This window comes from Euprymna scolopes, chromosome 9, assembly GCF_053919585.1.
Source record: "Euprymna scolopes isolate OS-2025 chromosome 9, ASM5391958v1, whole genome shotgun sequence".
Lineage (NCBI taxonomy): Eukaryota > Metazoa > Mollusca > Cephalopoda > Sepiida > Sepiolidae > Euprymna > Euprymna scolopes.
This window is the reverse complement of record NC_136490.1, coordinates 41,475,630-41,490,629: the sequence shown is the minus strand read 5'-3', so window position 1 is coordinate 41,490,629 and position 15,000 is coordinate 41,475,630. Positions and strand designations below refer to the sequence as shown.

At 35.0% G+C, this 15,000-nt stretch overlaps 1 protein-coding gene and 1 pseudogene across 5 annotated transcripts in view; both read left to right on the top strand.

The window, feature by feature from the left end:
• The window catches only part of LOC145284526 (abl interactor 1-like), a 172,184-nt gene that overhangs the window by 62,477 nt on the left and 94,707 nt on the right, over positions 1 to 15,000 (top strand). The window lies entirely within an intron of this gene.
• On the top strand, positions 4,677 to 4,794 carry LOC145285087 (5S ribosomal RNA; annotated as a pseudogene).

The following is a 15,000-nucleotide window of genomic DNA, read 5'->3' as shown; positions in this document are numbered from 1 at the left end:
CTTGACACGCCAGCGCCAAAACTTTTGAATAACGATCTTATTCCGTTTCTCTTTGGATGCCTCCTGTCCCTCTAATATATTTTGGAGATGACAGCCCCGTTGCACTTATTTTACGACACTGCGTTTTTTTTTCTCGTACATAAATGTTTATTAATCTACCGAGTTGATTGCAAAAATAGATTACGAAATTGTACTCATTTTTAGTTCGTGAGAGGGGAATCTATCACCATACTTTCCCTTAAACACGTCTGTTGGACTTTTATTAAGTAGAATACTTAAGATTTTTTTTTTAATGGAGAGTAGAAAACGCATTGTGCATGCGTTATCGGCAGCTCCTGTTACTCTCGCTTCTTCTTATTTGTCCCTCAGTCCTCATTTTTTAATGAGTGATTTTTCTGACAAAGGGAGAAGAAAAAGCTGTTTTCTAGGTTGGCAGTATTTTGTGCGAACAGTTGGCAGAGATGGCGGAAATTTTCTGTTTCTATGTCTATCCTTGTAGCCATGTCACTAGTAAGGGTGCTGGAGGTAAACGTTTTGTCTGGGCTGACGTTATCCGCCTGATAGTCAGGGACCCGAACCTTGGATTAACCACTAAGGAGGCTGTCCTATCAGCAGGTGCAAAGTACTGGGGCTGCTGTATTGCCATTTGGTGAATGGATTCTGGACCATGCAGTAGCTTCTGGTGGGGCCTCTCGATGCCATACTAGTGGGTAATTGTTACGGCTTTATCTTATCATTAGCTACAAATAATAAAAATAAATTCTTCATTTCTTTTTCTCTCTTAGTTTCCCCTCTCTGTCCTGCTCTAAGTAAATCTGACGACCTAGTCCACAAATTTCAAAATTTCATCATGACAAGTTTCAAGAAAAAATACACGATTAAACCCGGTTCTCCAACTTCCAACGTAGACCCCTACTACCATGTCTCCTTCTCCAACATCAGGGGTCTACGTTCTAACCTTCCAGAGGTTGAAACCCAATTACAGGAGATTAAATCAGACCTTTTATTTTTAAGTGAAACTGGCATTGGACAGGCTATTTCCCTAGAAGAGTTCGCAATTAAAGGATACTCTAACTTTACTTCTAAATCTGACCCCCCAAGATCGCCATGGGCATGGAATATGTGCCTATATTAAAGATAGCTTTCCATGTGGTAGGGACATCTCCAGGGAAGATCCTAACTTACCCTATATGTGCTTCCGGGTTGCTTTAGCTCACACTACGGCATTTTTATTTACTCTCTATCGCCCCCACAACAGCGGAGTTACTATCATTAAAAGCATATCTGAGAAAATTGACCAAGTCCTATCTGCTTATCCTTCAGCTAACATTCACGTATGTGGAGACTTCAATGTTCACAACGTCGAATGGTTGACCCACTCAAACAAGACCGATGATGAGGGGAGGTTCAGTCATAATTTCTCCATTGCCTACGACCTCACTCAGATTGTTCAGGAACCCACCCGTGTGCCCGACAATGACGGCCAGTATGCGAGCCTACTAGACCTTTTTCTCACAACTTGCCCTGAACTATGTTCAGTTTCTGTTCTGTCGCCTCTTGGATCTTCCGACCACTCTGTTGTATCAATTAAGATAAAAATGAAATGTAATAAGTCCCTAGACATACCTCTCCATCGTACAGTATATCGATACACTAAGGCTGACTGGGATAGCTTCCGTACATTTATAACTGATCTACCTCTGCATTCCATATTTAAAAAGGATGTGTCCTCTATAGTATTAGACCTGACGGAATGGTTAATTGTAGGTATTGACCGTTTCATACCCTCGAAAAAGTTTCAGCAAAAACCTAACAGCCAGCCATGGTTCTCTCCAGAATGTGCTGCTGCCATTGCGCACAGAAATCACTTTTTCCACTGTTTCCAACGTAATAGATGTATGGAAACTAAAGCCGCTTTCAGGACTGCCAGCAACCATTGTAAGAAAGTAATAAAGAGCGCAAGATGGTTGTATGCTCAATCTGTTAAGTCCAAAGTAGCTGAGCAGCGGCTTGGTTCCCACCAGTTTTGGCAAATAGCAAACAGAATTCTGAACAGAAGCGTGTGCTCCATCCCAACTATCATCAATGGACCTGACGTAATCTCGTCAGCATCAGACAAAGCAAAACTCTTTGTCAAGAACTTTGCAGCTAATTCTACCTTTTCCGATCAAGGCCGCCAACCCCCAATATTTCCTCCTGTATCTGAAAACACACTATGTGATATACATATATCTGTACGTGATGTTGCCAAGCTAATCAAAAACCTTGATTCCAGTAAAGCAACTGGCCCGGACGGTATTCCAATCATAGTACTCAAAAAACTTCAACATGAACTAGCGCCCATACTTACAAAACTATTTAAACGTTGTCTTAAGGAGAATAGTTTCCCATCTCCCTGGAAATTTTCATCAGTATGCCCTGTATTTAAGAATTCAGGTGATCGCTCATCCCCCTCTCAGTACAGGCCAATAAGTCTCCTGTGCGTCATGAGTAAGTTGCTGGAATCTGTGTTAAATACAGAAGTAATCAACCATCTCAACAAAAATAACCTTCTTAGTGACACTCAATATGGTTTCCGTTCTGCTAGATCTACAGCAGATGTGCTTACAGTTATATCTCATAGGATTAGCAAATCTCTCGACGGAGGCAACCTTTCTAGGGCAATTGCTCTTGACATATCTAAGGCCTTTGATAGGGTATGTCATAAAGGTTTACTTCATAAGATCTCTAGCTATGGTATAGCTGGAAATGTCTTCTCAATTATTAAATCTTTTCTTTCTGATAGGTTCATAAGAGTAGCCCACAGTATTAATGCCGGTGTCCCTCAGGGGTCGATCCTGGGCCCAACTCTTTTCCTGATCTACATTAATGATCTTCCAAATCACATCCTTACATCATTTGTAGACATTTATGCTGACGGCACTACCATTTATGGTAGCACATCTAAGACAGTAAACGACCAAGTTCTCTCCAATTCTCTCTCCTCTGATCTTGAGCATGTAGTACAATGGGGAAAGGAGTGGCTGGTTACTTTTAATGCATCTAAAACCAAGCTTCTCTCTTTACATCATCAACATTCTGATCCCCATCTGGCATCAATTGAAATGAATGGCTCTTGTCTTCAGGAGGCCTCAAGTTTTGACAAGCTTCTGGGCTTGACCATTACTCCTGATCTTAAATGGAACACGTACATCAAATCTGTTGCCAAGGCCGCTGGAAAAATGGTGGGATCTTTCTATCGATCCAGTAGATATCTCACTGCTGATGCAATTCTCTATCTATATAAGAGCCAGGTACGTCCAAGGATGGAATACTGTTGCCACATCTGGGCAGGAGCTCCTAGAAAGGACTTGTCCTACCTTGATAGAGTTCAAAATAGACTTCGTAGCCTCGTGGGAGATGTCCTTTTCTCTTCCTTGCAACCTCTATCTCACAGAAGAGATGTTGCGAGTTTGTCTCTGATGTATCGTTATTTTCATGGAAAGTGTTCGACTGAGCTTCAATCTATGGTCCCCCCTCGCAAAACTTTCACAAGAAACACTCGTCTAGCTGTAAACACTATCAATAATTCCCCCCACTCTTTATCTGTGCCTAAACCTAAACGTAGATTCCATGAACAAAGCTTTTTTATTAGAACTGCACGCCTGTGGAATTGTCTTCCAAGTCTAACGTAAATAAGTTCTTGATGAGCCGTTCCATATAATTTATCAAATTTAACAAATTTTCATTACTAATGATTATTATATTGTCCAATTTCTACTGTACACTCTTTAACCCTTATCCTTGAGTGGCCTCTTGGCCTTGATAATGTGTTGATACCTATGAAAAAAAAAAAGAAAAAGTCCAATGTGAACAAGTTCTAATTGAATCGTCCCCCTAAGTAATCCAAGTTACAAAATTTCCCACTTTTTATTATGCTAAAATCACAATGACTAATGTATACCTATTAACCATTATCCTCGAGTGGCCTCTGGGCCATGATAAGTGGGGACACCCATGTAAAAAAAAAAAAAAAATTGATAAATATTTGTGTTTCAAACGTCATTCGTGTTGGGTTATAATGTTCGATGCCATTATTTAGTGCGTCCTGCGTAAGAAATTTCATCTTTGACCGTATTCTTGACATTCCATTATCTTCAGGGTTGATTTTGACACTTGCTTTTACCTGTGACATAGGTTTTTTTTTGTTTTTTTTTTATTCGTCGTTGACATTCTAGACTGGCAATCTTCTAAAACTACACATTCCAATCTATTCAGCTATTTTACGCAAGGTATAAAAAAGACATAGTTTCATAAAAACGTATCCAACTGAGATCTGATCGTGTCAATAGTACGCTCCAATAGAATTTCTGGCACATAATCATATCTTACTAATAGCAATTTGATATGTCTGACTTAAGCCGAAACTATATTTTTACTTATATTAAAAATGGAGATTTGGTATCTGCCTATCTGAAGCTGAAACTATACTATTACCATCTCTTAATGCTCAATTCTCCGGTGGTGGGGGAGTAGCTTTAACGATAACATCTTTCCAAGCACTCCCTCCTCATTTTGGGAGAATAAGAATACCGTAGTATCCGTACAGTTCACATAATATCATCCAGCCAGGCATATCCCTTCCTTTTTAAAGTGTGCGTGTGGTATCTTTCCTTTTTTAGAAAGGGGTATGGAGTAAATAGGGCATAATCACGTTGACACACCAGTTCCCATGAGATCATCGAAGTTAAGCAACGTTGAGCCTGGTTAGTACTAAGATGAGTGACCATTTGGAAATTCCAGGTGATGTATGTACTCTCCGCTTATCGCGGCATTGTTTCCAGTAGTCCTGGACTTCTCCTTGCTCTGGATTCGAGCAATTCTCATTCAGAGGTATGGTTGGAGATTGTGCAACACTTGCCTGAGAATTACACGCGCAACCACTCTTACAAGGGGTATCTGTTCTGTTGTCATAGTACCATATCCAGATATTCCTCCTTTTTCTTAGATGGAGGTAAGTGTAGTATGTGTTTCGTAGTCATGGTATCATAATACCAGGCATTACCGCCTCCTTTGAATTTAGTAGTATAGTGTATGTCTGTTATCATAAAACCATCCTCTCGGATATTCCCTTATATTTTCAGAGTTTACTGTAGTATGTTTTTCTTCTTCATAATACCATATTCCCGGGCATTACTTCCTACTCTGGGGTGGAGGCAATATAATATGTTTCTTCACTATATACGCTAGCAAATATATACACAAGAAAAGTGCTACATATGGAAAGAGTACGTGTATTAATCTGAGTTTGAAAAGAGTTAATAGAATCAACGGCAGTAAATATCAGATATTAACTTGTATTCATCAGACATCAGGTTTAGCAATTAGTAAGGGATCGGAAGTCTCTTTAGAATCACGATACTTGTGTTTACAGTGAAAGATGGAAGGCATATTTCTCTCGCCTTTCAAAGAGTGATCGTCGCGTTGGCCGAATGGTTGCTAGATCAGTGTTCATAATACTTGGCTTCGAGGTGTTCGCACCGTCCGACCGGCGATACGGTTACATAATTCCATACTGATGAGTGCAAAATAAAAACCAGAAACACATACACACACATGTACGTGTGTGTGTGTTTGTGTGTGCGCGCGCGTGTGGGGGTGTGGGGGGCGCGTGCGCGTGTGTGTGTGTGTGAGTTTATAGATGCAAAATATTTATATATTCATAATTATATACATCAGAAGTAAACATAAGAAACCAAAGACGCATTTATATGATATTTCATTTATAGTATAATTCGTCTTACACGCGTTTCTTTGAATGGTGAAAATTCACCCAACAAATTATTAGAAACATTCAGCAAAACACGTGTAAGAAGAATTTTATGTAAATTGAGCACCCACACGTTGACGCTCTTCCAACAAAAAATTCGGCAAATGTGTATTTCAGCGGCGTAAATTCAAGTTTTACACTAGTGGTGGCCATAAAGTGGGTGATCATTATACGTTAAATTATGATAGAAAAGTGATCCCCCACTTTCTTTAAACTAACATTTCTTTATATATTGAAAACTACTCGTTTGCTGGAATTTTAAACGTTATTTTCGTTATTTTCGTTTTCAAATTCCTCAAAAACTTATAAATGTCTTAATTTTCCAAGTTTTTTTTCTATAGTATGGAAAGTCGATTGTCAGCCCCTTGCCAACCTTATATTCCAAATACTCCCAATAGGTGTCGCTAGCAGTGTATCATTCAAAAACAAGATGGCGTTAAGTTTTTCTTCGATAAAATGTCTCATAATATTTGAAAGAAAGCAGATATATCAAAATTTGAATTTAATTATAATAATTATTATGGTATCTGTTCAGTGCACATTTACCTATAAGTATGGTCAACCACTTATAATTCAGTAACTGTAATTTTTTTTTTCAAAATAATCAATTATAATAAGCAGAACGACTCATAGAAATCTATCTATATTCTTTTTTCATTTTAATATGCTTTCATAGAAATGTTTCTGTTACGTCAAAAAAATAAACTATTTTCTTTACCTCACAAGTGTCACGCTCATACATGAATTCTATAGCTATAGTCACGGGTAGTCTAGTATATATATATATATATATATATATATATATATATATATATATATATATATATATATATATATATATATATATATATTGTAATAAGACTCCGGTGTTTATGAAAAAGTGATAAATGATGAGTAGCGTTATCTCTCCTATTACTATTAACTAGGACCGTTGTGAGTTTGTTCCAGATTGACTCCTAAACGGCTGGATCAATGTTTATGAAATTCTACGCAGCGATACTTTATGTGTCCGCCAGTGTTCTCACATGGGTTTTGTATCGAAATGTCTCATCAAAGTATCGATAATCGATAATCGAAAAAAAATCTAATGAAAAAATGAAACAGGCGATTTTGACGACAGTTAATACTTTATACAGCTAAACATTACAAGTTCATTTGTAAAGTTTTCTTTCACACAAGCCGAAAGTCTCGATATATAAAATCAACAGTAGGTTCTTTGATATTACAGGGGCGCGTTCGAAATGAATACTTCTGTTTAAAGTACAATTGCACCATGACACTTTACTTTTTTTATTTTAAACTTAAATTCAAATCATTATCACCGCACAACCAGTAAGGCTAGGCATATAAAATCAACAGTAGGTTCTTTGATCTGACAGAGGCGCGTTCGAAATGAATGTTTCTGTTTAGAGAATAATTGAAGTATGATACTAGGTTTTTGCATTTAAGACTTTAATTCAAACCATTATATATAAAAAAATAATTTCATAAAATCAACAGTAGGTTCTCCACAGTGCAATGCATACTACGATGTATTTTGGATTAAGTCACTGCGCGAGGCATGTGAGCTTCCTCCCAGTGCACCGCGATGGGACCCCAACAGTCATTTAATCAATTTGATTGGAAATTGGTCGACTTTATCGATTTCTATGACAAAAAAAAATATTTTTGTTTAAAACATTCGTTGATCATCATTCAATCCCGGGCAACGTCGGGTCACCCTGCTAGTAGTATATATTTTTTATTTATACAAACATTATTGGCTACATGTTTGCATACATGTTTTAGTTGCGATTTCTTTTTAAATCAGATATCGTCGTATCACAATCGCGACTAAACGAAAAGCGTAGGCAGAATGCACATCATTCTGAAAGAAAAATATTTGTATAAAGTGAATTACTGTTTACGCTTTTAGTTTCATCGAGATGATGTCTCTCATTAAAAAAGAAATCGTAGTGCTTTTGCAGAAAAGTAGGATTTTAAACGGATGCATTTGCCGTAAGAACACTATTAAAACTTACTTACGTGTAATGTAGAAATTAGTATCAATTCCAAAAATTGAGAAATATGACTCAGTAGAAAAATAATTAAAACTAAAATGAAACTTTATCGAATTATCAAGTTTTATTGTATGCTTGAATGTGGAAGAGTTATGCGACTAATTCAGTATGACAAACTGACTTACTTCCCTTTATTTACTTTAAATCCGCAATTGAAAAAATAAAAAAAAATGTCGGCCCCTATGATTATTATTTTTTTATTTATTGTTTTTTTTTTCGTGAAAAATGGATCTAGCACATTTTCTACTGGACCATTTTTCGTAATTTTTGGAATTGATACTAATTTCGACATGACACGTAAGTACGCAATAATGTTGTTTATTTGTTTGTTTCAAATCACACTATGGCGCAGAAGTACTGAAATAGCAACTGAAACATGTATGCACATGTGTAACAAATGATGTTTGTATGAATGAAGAAATTTTTAAAGATATATGTGTGTATGTGCGTGTGTTTGCGTGTGTATATTTGTAATATGATTAGATTAGTAAACCCCAATATATGATAGAAGTTAATTCTATTTCTTCTTTTGGTGCCGCGTTAAACTAGTAGATCAGATTGGGTAGAATTTCGAGCAGTAACGGAGAATCTAACCACTTTCTATATCAATTTGGATGTTGTTGTGGCAGTTACCTGAGCTCAGCTACTGACACCGGCTGGGGATACTCTCGCATTCCAACTACCAGATAGGCAACTGATAATCACTATTCTCATGTCAGATTGTATTCAAGTGTATGTAATTATAGACGTGTAGCTAAATTAACGCACAGGGTCACGCAGGGATCTTTATTTTTAAGGCCAGGTACTTATTGTAAGTTTCAAAATACAATAATTGCGTGTTGCTCGTAAATGCTGTGACGTAGTTTTGGTTAAACAATGACATGAACATAATTTTATTTTATCATAACTAGTTAAATACCCGTCCCAGGATGGGTATAAGCAATATATATGACATAAGTTTCAAATGTTAATTATTTTTTTCATTTAGGGGTGAGGTTATGCTATGGTTTCAGTGATCTCTACTATATAAAAGGAACTTTGTCCATGTATCTGCGTGTGTGTGAGAGAGAGAGAGAGAGAGTTCCTTGTGGACTCGAAAACGGCTGAGCCGGTTTTTATGAAATTTCACACGAAGCTACTTTATATGCCCAGCAGTTTCTTAGATAGGTTTTGAACCGGAATGTCTTTGATAAGTATTGATAATCAAAATAATCCAATGAAAGAAGAGACCACTTAGACCAAATTTAACACATTACACAGCCTAACATCACAAGTGCATTTGAGTACTTTCATTATCGCACAAACCGAAAGGTCAGATATATAAAAATCAACAGTAAGTTCTTTGATATGACAGGGACGCGTTCGAAATTACCCTTTCTGTTTAAAGCACAATTGCACCATGACAATTTACTTAAATTCAAACCATTATCACCGCACAAGTAGTAAGGTCAGGCGTATAAAATCAACAGTAGGTTCTTTGATATGACAGAGGCGCGTTCGAAATGACTGTTTCTATTTAGAGCATAATTGAAGTATGATACTTGACTTTTGTATTTTCAACTTAAATTAAAGCGATTATATATAAAAAAATAATTTTATAAAATCAACAGTAGATTTTCTGCAGTGCAATGTAGACTACAACGTATTGTGAACTAAGTACCTGTGGGGAGACCTGTGAGGCTTTCTCCCGGTGTATCACAGTGGGTTCTCAACTAGAGCAAGCAAATAATCGATGTTATGGAAAAGTAAGCGATTGTATTGATTTTGATAACAATAAAATATGGGAGTGTGAAACATTCGTTGAGCATTATGCAATCCCAGGCAACGTCGGATCTCCTTGCTAGTACTACCTAAACATTTCAATTTACAAAAAAGTAACTATTGTGTTGTGTTATTCACCCTGTTATCTAGAATATATATGCTATAATTCATAATAATAAATTCGATAGTTTCGAATTTTACCAAACACATACATATAATTGACGCTCATGCGCGTCTATCGATATATTTTTTAAAAAGTGTATCACTTAATATAATTATTAAAAAAATGTGTACAGCAATTATTTCTCAATTTATTATAATTTTTATATTTAACTTATTTTTAAAATTGGTACTTCGAGTTTGAGTGGTACAGTTAACAAATATCACGAAGGAATTGATTGCCGGGAAATATATTTTAAAATTTATGATTATCTGTTCATTATTTCCTTCTGTACAACGATATATATGGTAAACATTTTTATTCATGCAAACATTATTGGCTACATATGTGCACACATGTTTCAGACGTGATTTCTTTAAAAATTCAGCGTCATGCGGCCACTAGTCGCAACTCGTTACAAATGCGTATATACGGAGATTCTTGTTTCAAAATATTTTCTGTTTTTAGGAGGGGATTGTAGGTAGAAAAATAGGAGAATTCTTAATGCTTGTTTTTTCCCCGGTACTTGTACAGTTTAATCAAGACATTACAAAATGAAAATATCGAAAAAATATGTTATATTATACGTATCCGTTTTGGATTGAAGTTCTCTAAAAAAATTCACTTAATTTGATCAACTACTTTTTTTTTTTTAGCGGAAAAAACACGTTTTTATGACGGCGCGCTGAAGGTAGCCATGTTTGGATTTTAGAAAACGCCACGAGGAGATAACTCAGTTTAAAGTGTCGATACCCCCTCTCCATCTTTAATACTAGCTTTTCTTCTTCAAAATCAAAACATGGCTACCTTTGATCGGTATCATAACAAATTGTTTTTCGCTGTAAAAAAAAATTACTTGATGAAATTAAGTTAATTTTTTTTCGGAGAACTTCATTCAATAACGAATACATACAATATAACCTTTTTTCGATATTTTCATTCTTTAAGTATTGATTAAACTGTGCAAGTACCTCCCCTCCCTTCATTAATATGACATATATATTTTAAAATTCTAATTATCTACGTTCATATATATATATATATATATTTAGTAATGTGATTGATAATCTAAAATTCAAATTAGAATTAAAAATTAAAAATCTCTTTCATAAGAAGGAACAACAACAAAGTCAATAATTTGAAATTATTGACTTGCTGTTGTTGTTCCTTCTTATGAAAGAGATTTTTAATTTTTAATTTGAATTTGAATTTTATATTATCAATCACATTACTAAATATTAAAGTAGCTCTAGGATATTTGCCTATTGAGCTTATTATATATCTGAATTACAACGGGCACTGTTCTTTTCTTGTGTTTTAATTAAATTAGTAATTTTACTATCACATTAAAATACACTCTGTTCTTTAGACTACTGTTCTAACCCCCTTTAAATATATATATATATATATATATATATATATATATATATATATACATGTTTCAATAGAGTCGCTGAATTGGGACTGCACTGAAACATATATGCACATATGTAATAAATAATGTTTGTATAATAAACAGACTATATACCAGCTCTGTCCTGTATTGGGCACTCTTTAATAATTAATAATCACGCGAATTTCATTAGATTTACATCTAGGGAACTAATCGATAAAACCAATCGAGATATATATATATATATATATATATATATATATATATATATATATATATATATACATGTTTGTGTGTGTGTGTGTGTGTGTGTGTGTGTGTGTGTGTGTGTGTGTGTGTGTGTGTGTGTTATAGAGAGAGAGCAAGAAAGAGATAGAGATAGAAAGAGTGGTGGGGAGAGAGATAGATAGATAGATAACTTTACATATGATGTAAACCTGACGTACTCAGTAAGCCCATGTACTAGCTCGTATCTTAGGATATTTTTTTTAAACAAGGGAATTACTTTTTATCACGGTCTGAAGTTCACTCGAGAATAAAGGTTAATGGGTGTAAGGTGGTCACTGAGACAGCAGCGTAGTAATTGTTTGCGGTGGAAATTCGGTACGATTTGATTATGTAAAGGGAGGCTCAACAATTTGTTTGTATTAGAGTACTCCATTTTAGGACGTATTTGGCTCTTTTGCAGGGAGGACTGCGTCGGAAGTGAGTTACCTTCTGGAGTAGTAGAATGATGCAAGCGACCTTGACAACAGATTTGCTTCATCACAAAGTCCCTATTTACTCGCCTCTCCATGATGGCAGATTAAATATAAAATCTTTTTCTTTTAATGTGGAGTAAATCCAGTCTCCCTGGGATTGTGAGAAACTACCAATTGCTTTATTTTAAAAGAATTTCACCGTGCCTTTAATTTCCGCTTTGATAAAATCCTGTCCTGGCTGAAATACAGCCCGACCCTTACTTAACCAATGTCCCGGTCTCGCCCCTCACGCCACTACTGTTTACCTTCCAAACAATATACCTTTATTTCATTCCTGCTGTACCGAAAACTAGATGTGTGAACAGGTATGGTATAATAAATTATGGAATTTATCTATTTTATTTTTACTTTCATCATATTTTGATTTGGTTTTGATACCCCCAAATTCGAAGCTATCTCTTTACAACCCTTCCTTTTCATAACCTATCATACTTTCATAAATCAGAGTCCATTTTCTGTAGACTGTTTTAGAACCCAGTCAACGGCGGGTACTTTTGCTAGTATATATATATATATATATATATATATATATATATATATATAATAAAATAAAAATTACAATTAAATTTACCAAAATGATCCAAGATGGTAAAATTAAAGTATATTATAAATATTAAAGAATTAATATTTATAAAGTATTGTACAAATGGAATATTGTACAAATGGAATATTGTACAAATAAAATATTGTACAAATAAAATATTGTACAAATGGAAATTCTTTTAACTTTCTTGAAGTTTTACATTCTTTTTAACTTTCTTGAAGTTATATATTTGGATTTTACCGTCACTGGATCATTTATCTTCCACCAAACTATCCATTCATGTGTAATCCCCTTTTTCTTAACCATATTCCTTCTGCTTCACTTTTTTTGTTTTCAAGTAAGATCTTTGACTTACTTTTTGTTTCATCAAATACATTTGCATGCAAAATCCGATCCCGCATTTTTGCTAATTCCTACACTCTGATGAGAAGAAAAGTATTTCTTCGAAACTCCGCGGATTAAGGACTATCCACTTATCAAGTGTTTCCTTTTCAGATTAAATATGTTTTTAACTCATTTCAAAGAGTTTTTAACATATTTTATAAACTGTTTGCTCATATATATATATATATATATATATATATATATATATATATATATATATATATATTCTCGCATAGGTACCCCGCGTTGCCCGGGTGTTTGAAGGTGTGTGTTGAGCAAAAAAAAAAAAAAAAGTGGTAGTAGGAAGGCAGGCTCGAACCCGTACCGCGAAGGAGGAGAAGAACGGGGGAAAAAAGGTGATGCTTATGTTGTTACGACCACCGGCAACCGGAAGTGACGGAGGTTTAAATTAAGGCTAGACTATCGAAAAGATGGGATGATTTTCGAAAATATCGGCGAAAAAAGCGACCCCTCTCCGTAGAAAAGTGCACAGTTAAGAGTGAAGAAATTAATGTTTTTAGCCTATTTCTCGTCTGAAGGGTCGAGCTTCAAACGATACTGATATTGTGAAAATCCGTCGCCTCTGTCGAAAGTTTTAGGCAGACATGCAAACATACATACATACATTTATATATTAGTAGCTATAATTTTCGACTCAACCCGATTAAAAAGCTTACTCTATCTCTGAATAACCTTTATGTAAAATTTCAAATGTTTAGGCCAGAAATTGTTTGTATAATTTGGTAGAGACCTCAGAGGTAAAAATTTGCTTATCTTTGACCCCTTTTATGGCCCCTTAACATTTATTGTTTTTGGCTCAAATCAAGTTATTAAGTTAGATCCATATCCAAGGAACCTGTATCGCAAATTTCATTTGTTTATACCCAAAACTTTTGGAGGAGTTTGGTAGAGTTCTCAAAGATCAAATCGTTGAAGTTTGACCCCTTAACAGCCACATTGCTAGTCAAAAACGGATTACAAAGATTTTTCCAAATTTCAGTATCCTGTATATCAAATTTCGAGTCTGTAGACTGAAAATTGACGGAGTTATTACGTTGGAAACAGACACACACACACACACACACACACACACACACACACACACAGGAACGTTCACTTTTATATATACTAGCATTTCAGCCTGGCGTTGCCTGGGTGTTTCGAGGTGTATGTTGAGCAAAAAAAAAGTGGTCAATCTTTTTTAACTTTGACCCCTATTATGAGCCCTTAACATTTATTGTTGTGGGCTCAAATCAAGTTATTAAGTTATATCCATGTCCAAGGAACCTATATCTAAAATTTCAAGTGCTTAGACTCAAAATTGTCGGAGGAGTTTGGTAGAGTTCTCAAAGGTCAAATCGTTGAACTTTGACCCCTTAATATTCAAATTTCTTGCCGAAAACCGATCACAAAGATTTTCCCAAATCTCAGTACGCTGTATATCAAATTTCGAGTCTGTAGACTAAAAATTGATTGTTGCGTAGGGAAATGTACACACACAGACACACACTATATTGTGAAAAAATTTCAATTTTCGTTCAGTAAAACAAAAGTTATGATGAATTTTCTGGTGTTCAAAATCGTAAAAAAACGTAAGGAGGTGAACGATATTTTTTATTCCTAGTTTGTAAAGCAACCACGTTGCTTCAGCGACCACTGTTGCTACAAATTAATCACTCTCGGGATTTTATTGAAAGCAGACGATTGTCGTACATTGTTATATCATGTGTATGTTATGTGTATGGGGGCAAAAAAATAAGACTGAAATTAAACAAAGAAGAAGTTAATTTACTTGAAGGCTGGAAAAATCATGGATTACAATAGAAAAATGAAAAGCATGAAAAGTAATGTGGTTAAGCTTAAATATGTAAAAGTAAAGTACTAGTTGTTAAAACTGGAAAACAAAAAGACAAGATGTTCTAGTAAAAATATAAGCAATTTTCAACGTAAAATATTGCAGCAATAAGATTTTTTTTTAAATTCAATTTATAACATTATATAATAAATTCTTAATGCTGCAATATTTAAGTTATAAATTTATTATATTTTTGTACTAGAATATCTTATCCTTTTCTTTTCCAGTTTTAAAAAACTAGTCCATTACTTTTCCTTGTTTAAGCTTAACCAA